We start from the raw sequence: 9,523 nt of genomic DNA, 5'->3' as shown, positions 1-9,523 counted from the left end.
TTTTTACAATAGACAATAATTAATTATTATTATTTTTTATAGAGAGATTTCGAAAAGTACTGAACTACAACAAAAATTATTTTTATATTGTTTTAATTAATTGAATTTTTGGCTGATCAAAGAGCTGTTTCGAGTATTGGGAAATACTCATCATCAGTGGTCTTGGAATTATTTCTTGCATTTAATTATTTATAGATAATTTTTTGTACGTGAATTTGTTTATGAACTTTCACAGCAAGTGTGAACATATAGTACAATTCATGATCAGTGATGAACGCTGACTCTGAGCATCAAATTTGGCAGGGCACAACATGCAATCCTTGATACTTGATCTTAAAAATATTAATTAATAAAAAAATTAAATAATTGTTGATTAAATATATTAATGCATTCGACTACCTTTACATGTATTAAAATTTTTTGGTCTAATTAACGAGTCTAACCTTAATTAGTCAAGTTTTTATGTATAAACACTGGAAAGCAGTGACAGCGTAGATCCTGACATGCAATATTGAAATGAAGATATAAAGAATAAGTTAGAATAATAGGATCTAAGACCCTATAATACAAGCAGATGACTCATTTCAAATTGGCTACAATGTTGAAATATAAAATTAATAAAGTTCCAAAACATTATAAAGTACATGAAATCTCAGCGTATACAATAATTGAGTCACGTAGGTTTAATGCCAGCTGAAAGAGCAGCATATCAAGATTTGTCAGAGTACGAAGTGGTGAAGACGGTCTCAGAAATATGGGTTTGACGTTGTATTTACCGACTAAGAATATTAGGAATACATTACGGCTTAAGCAATAATAGGTTGATATTCTTTTACTGATTTAAAAGTACTATAAATAATACTATGAGGAAAAAAAGAATTGTCGTTTATTTGCAATCCGATTTTTTAAAATAAAGAAAGATAGAGAGAAATGGAGGAATATGATTAGGGAAGCACTGATTCAGCTCAAACTGTCATGTTAAAAATGATAATACAAAATATTCATCTAAGTTTTTAATTAAATTTAGTTAATTTTTTTAAATTTGAATTATATTTTTGTAAAGACCCACCGTAGAATTATAAAACTTATAGTAATGTAATTTTTAAAATTGCTTGGTTTTTAAAATGTTTTATTAAATTAAAATTCAGTAAATGAGACTGATGCATTTACTTGCGCCGTTGGTTTACCATTTGCAATCCAGAAAGTGTCCACCATGTATTCACCATAAGGGATAGACAATCGAATACTGTCGTTTGTAAGAATGAATTTCTTTACCAAAATATCATGCTACAAGAAAGAGCATATGCATTAATCAATATCATAAAGCCATAAAAATTTTAAATCATATATCGAGATCGGCATAAAAAGGAATTAGTTTTTTTTGTCGATCTCGATCAGTTGCATATCAAAAATATTTATGGCTATTCACAATAAAAATGAAAAATCACAATAAATCTTTTAAACTTACATCAAAAGGACATGTGTGATTTATATTCGTGAAAGGTTCAATGGTATTCCAAAAGAATGCAGCTAGAGGATATTTATACCGTGCTTGGAAAAATTTACAAGCGTTTACTGTAAAGTCGTAGAGAAATGGTTTCCAGCCATTTTCCCGTTTTAGGAGTTTTACGCGCACCTATTGAATTTTAAAAAATATTTCATATTTTAAAAAATATGAACTCAGATCAGTGTGTTTTTAATAAATTTATTCGATATACTCACAGTTACTTTTTTAATAACTTCATTCAATTTTCCGTCCATGTTGAGGGTATTAAACCAATTTGAAAAAGGCTCTATACGACAATATCTAAACTCAATTTTGGATTTATTTAAGGATTCACAGCTAAGACCTTTAAATTTGCAGGAAGCACTGAACACTTCAACAGTTAAATTAAGCAAAACCCAGTAGAAGTATAGAAGCGATAAGCGTAATACTCGTGCCATTTTACAAATTGAATCTATAAAATCGTTCACATTCCTACCGAAGTGAACTTATGTGATTTGAATAAAAAAAAAACAAGACCAATTAAAATGTAATTTACATATGGTAAACATAATTTAGTAATTTGTTATGAACCAAAATTATTAATATTAATTTTTAAATAATTTAACATTTAAAATTTACTGTTGAAAGCATAATAATAATGTAAACGTAATTATAACCATATCATTTAAGCAGGTTTGTCAGTTATATGAACTTTTGGACCCTATACATATGGTATGTCATATGCTATATAAAATGTTGCAAGTGAAATACCTGTTTGGGTTCTATCTGTTCTCATCTCTGTCCCCTGATCACTGGAATGAATTTTCCTCAATGCTGTGGAAATCTTCTCCATTCATTCCTAAGAGGCGGTTTTAGTGGCTTCAAATCTCACACTGTGGTGTCTGTTAGGCAACTGTTATAGTAAAAAACTTGAGTTCCACATTGATCTATCGAAGAACAGATTAAGAATGGGCTTATTGAAGAACAGGTTAGGAATGTTAACCGACTAGCCACTACTGAATCAAAAAACATAAGAAACATAAGAGTTTCTTATTGAAACTCTGCGATAAAAAAATGATAGCTAGAGATATATTGTGTGCGATGTGGTTCATAAAAAAGTAACTAATACCAACATCCTAGATGATGATACAGACATTTCTTTACGACCTATCAATTCGATGTTTTGAATGTTCAAATAGTCGGTTGTTAGACGAGATATGCATTCGCATTGTCTTGATAGAGATGAAGAATGATCTGACTTCGCTTGTTTGTTTTCCGTATTTCATTGAAGACTTCCGGTAAACAAATGGTTGTATGCTATTTGGAATCGATCATTTCACGATTTTGTAATGGTCTAGTTGGTATAGTTGCCACATGACCAGTTTTCCCAAAAAAAAACAAGCGACCATTTGTTTTGAATTGCTTCGAGTGCGAACAACTTTTGATGGATTTGGTTCATCTTGACACACCCATACAGTCCACTGATGTTTACGTTCCAGCTCTTAAGCATATATCCATGATTCGTCAGTTGTTACAATCTTATACTCATATACGCCTTTTGAAGCACCGTCATTGTATTTCTTGAGCATTTGTGTGCATCAATCGACAAGAGCATCTTTTGAAATTTTATCAAATGATGGGGTATCCAACGAAAATAAACCTTTCTTATGCCTAAATGATCATGCAATATTTTATTTAAGAATGTTATTTATATAAATTCATATTAAAATAATTTAGTATAGAATACACCAAAAACCAAATTTTTAATATTAAATTATATCTTAAAAAAAAATTTATGAAAGAATATACTCCCAAATTTGATATTTTTGATCAACATATACATTTGAAATTAAGTTCTTAAGACACAAACATGTATTGCAGCAAATACTATATATTGATTGAAATTAAGCATTATTTACAGAATTAAGTATTCTTCTGTTACACAATTTTATTATTAAAATTCGGTAAATGATATTGAGCCATTAGTCACTCCAGTCATTTTGCCGTTTGCAAACCAAGTAAGGTGAAGCATATATTCACCAAATGAAATGGGCAGTCTGATGGTCTCATTCAAAGGCATAAATTTTTCCATCCAAACATCGCCCTTTGAACAATATTGCGATTATAGAAATATTTAATAGCTTCATGATTAAATCAAATATCCTACTTACAATAAAAGAGCAGGTGGAGTTAATATTCGTGAAACTTTTAACATTTTTCCAAAAAAGTGCCGCTATGGGATATTTCTCTTGCATTAAAAGTAATTTACAAGCATCAAATTTGAAATCATATAAAAAAGGTCTCCAACCATTGAAACGCTTAAAGAGTTTGGCATGGATCTAGAGTTTTGGTGTAAGAATAACAAATGTATTTTATATTCTATATGAATCTTCAATTTTCCTACTTACGGACAATTGTTTGACTGATTGCTTAAGTCTGGCACCAACTGAAATCGTATTTCTCCACCTCGAGTACGGCTCAATAAGACACTTAGTAACCTCATACGCGGTCTTATTATAACTTTCACAGTAAATATTTTTGAACTTACAAGTCACCATCGAAATTTTCGGAGTATGAAATAAAATAATTAAAGTTATCGCGTATAATTTAAAAATTGTACTCAAATAGTAAGTTGTCATTTTGGAAGTGGTACTAAACGACTTCTTTATCCAAAATATTACCTTCCTCTATAAATTGTCACCAACCGTGTATATAATAAAATTATGTTGTGTTATGAAGCATGACACGTAATGGGAAAATAATTCTAAATTGATATATGCCATTGAACGATTTGAAATGTCTTTAACTACATATCATAGCACAATCTTGTAATATGTGAGTTAATGGCATTTTAACGACATTCTAAAACTATTACTAGTCATGATAACGTTACACAAAATCTGTCTATGGTTAATTATTATTGCGACAACTGATGATGGAGAGATATTAAACATTTTCAGAGAAAAAATTATAGTTAAAGTTCAATAAAAAATGACATTAATTTATTTAGTAACTAGCTGAATCTCATTATTTGCATTATTAGAGATCAATTAAGGACCATATGAATCTGCTGCAACATAAATGATCAAACAGGATAACAACAACATTTCGAACTGAACTTTCGAATGAAAGCGCGAAAGCTTGTTAAGACTATCAAATGCTAATGGAAAAACTATCGGCGAAGCGTGCACCAGGTATGATCACTACAGATTATGAGACTTATAATTTTAGTATAGTATGTACCTATCATTCTGTATTGTACATCAGTTAACGGCTGAAGAACTGCTAAAATAATGGACTTCATTAAATAAACTCATATTGTGATTCGAAAAAAAGGGCGTTAGTATCAGAAAACCGTTAGCGTTAGTAATATGAGCTTCTGAAGTATTTATTCAATAATGATTTTGATTACTTAGATGATCAGAGAACAATAAGGTGGAACCCATATTCAGTGTAATATGGTTTCCATTCATATAGAATATTCAGCCATTTAAATAAATTTATAGCTCGTGGAGATGATATTCGAAGATTGTCCAAATATTGGACATTTTGATTATTTTAATTAAAAGTTTTTATAAGGGAATACTATCAACACTACTAATAGTTTACTCGTAACTCAGCACTTATCCAAATATATATGTATATAGATCCGGCATAAGAGAAAAAGCAAAGAAGGAAGATACTGCATCATATCTATATCATTTCCCACAAAAAATTTTTGAGTACACTCTGAGCGTATACTATTAAAACTTCATAGTATATTACATAGTATTACATAAGTATTTGCGGTTTATTCTCACTAGATGGTGTTGTTTCCCATATATCTGTCAACACTCATACGATTATGGCAAACGAACACTTGTTTGAAATGCGACATTTTAGGTTACATATCCTTATCAAGACAGTGATGTATTAAGCTATCTGAAAAATAGCAGGAGGTCATAAATAATAACGCTTAATGCATACTTAATTAAAATAGATTTTTAATAGAGCGTATTAGTTTAAAAATGTACCAGAAACCGGAGATCCTTATAAGTATCACGCTATATATCGACTTCTTAGTCAATTTCATGAAACCCAAATATTATTATACATTAAGACTGAAAAGTTTTCGGAAATTCTCATTTAAAATTCGCGCGCTGTATATTTTTCGATATTTTAAGTTTATGTAGTTTGGCAGCACTGTCCTTAATTACTATGCCAAAAATGAGCTCGATCTGTCAGACAGTTCGTTTACGGCAGCTGTTGAAACCAGTTCACCTCAGTAGTGCGTTGCGAAATGTCTTCGACGGTCGTACGACCGTCCTGGAAGGCTTTGTACCACTCATAAACTTGAGTTTTCGATAAAACTGATTCCCCATAAGCCTTTTGTAGCATTCGCAACGATTCTGCACACGAAATTTCGTTCGAAACACAAAATTTGATGCAAACTCTTTGTTCAATATTTTTTTCCATTGTTTTTTTCGCAACGCCCTACTGAGGTGAACTGGTTTCAACAGCTGCCGTAAACGAACTGTCTGACAGATCGCGCTCATTTTTGGCATAGTAATTAAGGACAGTGCTGCCAAACTACATAAACTAAAATATCGAAAAATATACAGCGCGCGAATTTTAAATGAGAATTTCCGAAAACTTTTCGGTCTTAATGTATGTATTAACCGCTTTTCTAATATAAATTCAATATGAATCGAATTGATAAGACGTAAAAATGTTGTTTATTTAAAGGTAAACTAGCACCCAGTTCACATTACGAACTTTAGTGAACGAACATCGCTAAAGTTGATTTCCAAACTATTGACTATTGTTGCTTTTTTAAGATATTGATAAGTATCAGCTGGAAGTGTTATTATGGAAATCTGTTATTGTTATTGTTGCTGCTATTTATTAATATAGATTAAAAATTTATTTTCAAAAAAAAAAATAAATAAACTGAACAAAAATGTTTAATATTTATAGAATATTGAAGAGTCTTTTAATTGGTGTATATAAATTAGATATCTGAGGCGTATTTTTCAAATCACATGAACAAAAAATTGCTAAATATTAGTTTTTTGAAAAAGTTTACTTATAGAAAAATCTAGATCGGTACCAATTTGCATGTTAATACGGTACCGATTCATTTAACATTAGCAATAAAGAACACAAAAATTGAGTACTACAATTATCTGAAATTTATAGACACACATATATGTATACTTCATCAAATAGAATATATTGATTGAAATTACACATTATTTACTGGACTATGTAGTCTTCAGTTATAAAATATTGATTTTTAAAATTCGGTAAATGCTAATGAGCCATTATTTACTGCAGTTAATATGCCGTTTGCAAACCAAGTAACTTGAAGCATATATTCGCCAAATGGAATGGGCAGTCTGATGGTCTCATTCAAAGGCATATATTTTTCTATCCAAACATGGCCCTTTAAAGAATAATTCATTATAAAAATATACAATAAATTCATGATTATATCACATCTGTTACTTACAATAAAAGGGCAAGTAGAGTTAATATTCGTATAACTTTTAACATTTTTCCAAAAAAATGCAGCTAAAGGGTACTTATCTTGCTTTAAAAGAAATTTACAAACATCAACTTTGAAATCGTATAAAAAAGGTCTCCAACCATTGAAACGCTTAAAGAGTTTAATATGCATCTAAAGTTTCGGTGTAAGAATAAAAAATGTATTTTATATTCTATATGAATCTTCAATTTCCTACTTACAGACAATTGATTAACTGATTGCTTAAGTCGGGCACCAACTGAAATTGTATTTCTCCACCTCGAATACGGCTCAATAAGACACTTAGTAACCTCATAAGCGGTCTTATTGTAATTTTCACAGCAAATATTTTTGAATTTACAAGTCACCATCGCGATTTCTGGAGCTTGGAATAAAATTATTAAGGTTAACGCGTATAATTTAAAAATTGTACTCCAATAGTAAGTTGCCATTGTGGAAGTGGTGCATAGATATAGTAAATGAGTTCTTTATGCAAAATATTGCCTCCATCCATAAATTGTCACCTACTGTGTAAATAATAAAATTATGTTGTGTTATGAAGCATGACACGTAATGGGAAAATAATTCTAAATTGATATATGCCATTGAACGATTTGAAATATCTTAAACTACAAATCATAGCACAATCTTGTAATATGTGAGTTAATGGCATTTTAACGACATTCTAAAACTATTACTAGTCATGATAACATAACACAAAATCTGTCTAAGGTTAATTATTACTACGACAACCGATAAGCTAAAATTATATTTATTCAGTAACTAACTCTGAATCTCATTGCTTGCATTATTACAGACCAATTGAGGACCATCTGAATCTGCTGCAACATAAATAATCAAACAGGATAACAACAACATTTCGAACTAATCTTTCGAATGAAAGAGCGAAAGCTTGTTAAGACTGTCAAATGCAAATGGAAAAACTATCGGCCAAACAGGCACCAGGATAATGAAAGTCATAATTTTAATATTGTGTATACCTATATTTCAATGTTATTCCAGAGAAATTTAACTCTCAATATTTTATTATTTTATATTGTACACCAAACAAGCGCAAAGAAAGAGCTAAAACAATGGAGATAATCAAATAAACTTATATTGTGGTTTTCGAGAAAGGGCGTAAGTGTTAGCAGTAGCTTTATTCAATAATCACTCTAATCACTTGAATGATAAAGAATAATAAGGTGAAACCCATATTCACTGTAATGTAGTTTCCATTCATATCGAATATTCAGCCAATAACGCAAATTTATACTTCATGAAAAATATGCTCCCAAATTCAAAATGTTTCTTTCTGACTAACATATACATTTGTAATTAGGAGCTTAAGACACAAACATGTATTTCAGCAAATACAATGTATTAATTAAAATTAAACATCATTTACTAAATTAAATTAAGTACTAAATTAAGTATTTTTCAGTTACAAAATTTTATTTTTAAAATTCGGTAAATGATATTGAGCCATTAGTCACTCCAGCCAATTTGCCGTTTGCAAACCAAGTAAGGTCAAGCATATATTCTCCAAATGGAATAGGTAGTCTGATGGTCTCATTCAAAGGCATATATTTTTCTATCCAAAAATTTCCCTTTAAAGAATAATGCCACTATAAAAATATAGCGTCATGGAAAAATCACGTCTCTTACTTACAATAAAGGGACAAGTGGAATTAATATTCGTGTAACTTTTAAAGATGTTCCAAACAAATGCCACTATAGGGTACTTATCTTCTGTTAAAAGAAATTTACAAACATCAAATTTGAAATCATATAAAAAAGGTCTCCAACCATTGAAACGCTTAAAGAATTTGACATGGATCTAGAGTTGTGGTGTAAGAATAACAAATGTATTTAATATTCTATATGAATATACAATTTTCCTACTTACGGACAATTGTCTGACTGATTGCTTAAGTCTGGCACCAACTGAAATCGTATTTCTCCACCTCGAGTACGGCTCAATAAGACACTTAGTAACCTCATACGCGGTCTTATTATAACTTTCACAGTAAATATTTTTGAATTTACAGGTAACCATCGAAATTTTTGGAGTATGAAATAAAATAATTAAAGTTATCGCGTATAATTTAAAAATTGTACTCAAATAGTAAGTTGCCATTGTGGAAGTGGTGCATAGAATATTGCCTCCATCCAAAAATTGTCACCTACTATGTAAATAATAAAATTATGTTGTGTTGTCAAGCATGACACGTAATGCGAAAATAATTCTAAATTGATATATGCCATTGAAGGCTTTGAAATATCTTTAACTACATATCATAGCACAATCCTGTAATACGTTAGTTAATGGCATTTTAACGACATTCGAAAACTATTACTAGCCACGAAAAATCCCGAAAAAATTTGAAGTTCTTGAAAAATTGATTATATGATAGAACAGAAAATGACCTCCAAATGATCACTCCTATTTTTTGGTGCTCTCAAATTGGAATTCAATTTCGGTTACGGATTTTATACTATCAAAACCTTTAAATTGATGAAACTAATTA

This window comes from Teleopsis dalmanni, chromosome 2 (assembly GCF_002237135.1).
Source record: "Teleopsis dalmanni isolate 2A chromosome 2, ASM223713v2, whole genome shotgun sequence".
Taxonomy (NCBI): domain Eukaryota; kingdom Metazoa; phylum Arthropoda; class Insecta; order Diptera; family Diopsidae; genus Teleopsis; species Teleopsis dalmanni.
The sequence above is the reverse complement of the archived record's forward strand: the minus strand, read 5'-3'. Positions refer to the sequence as shown.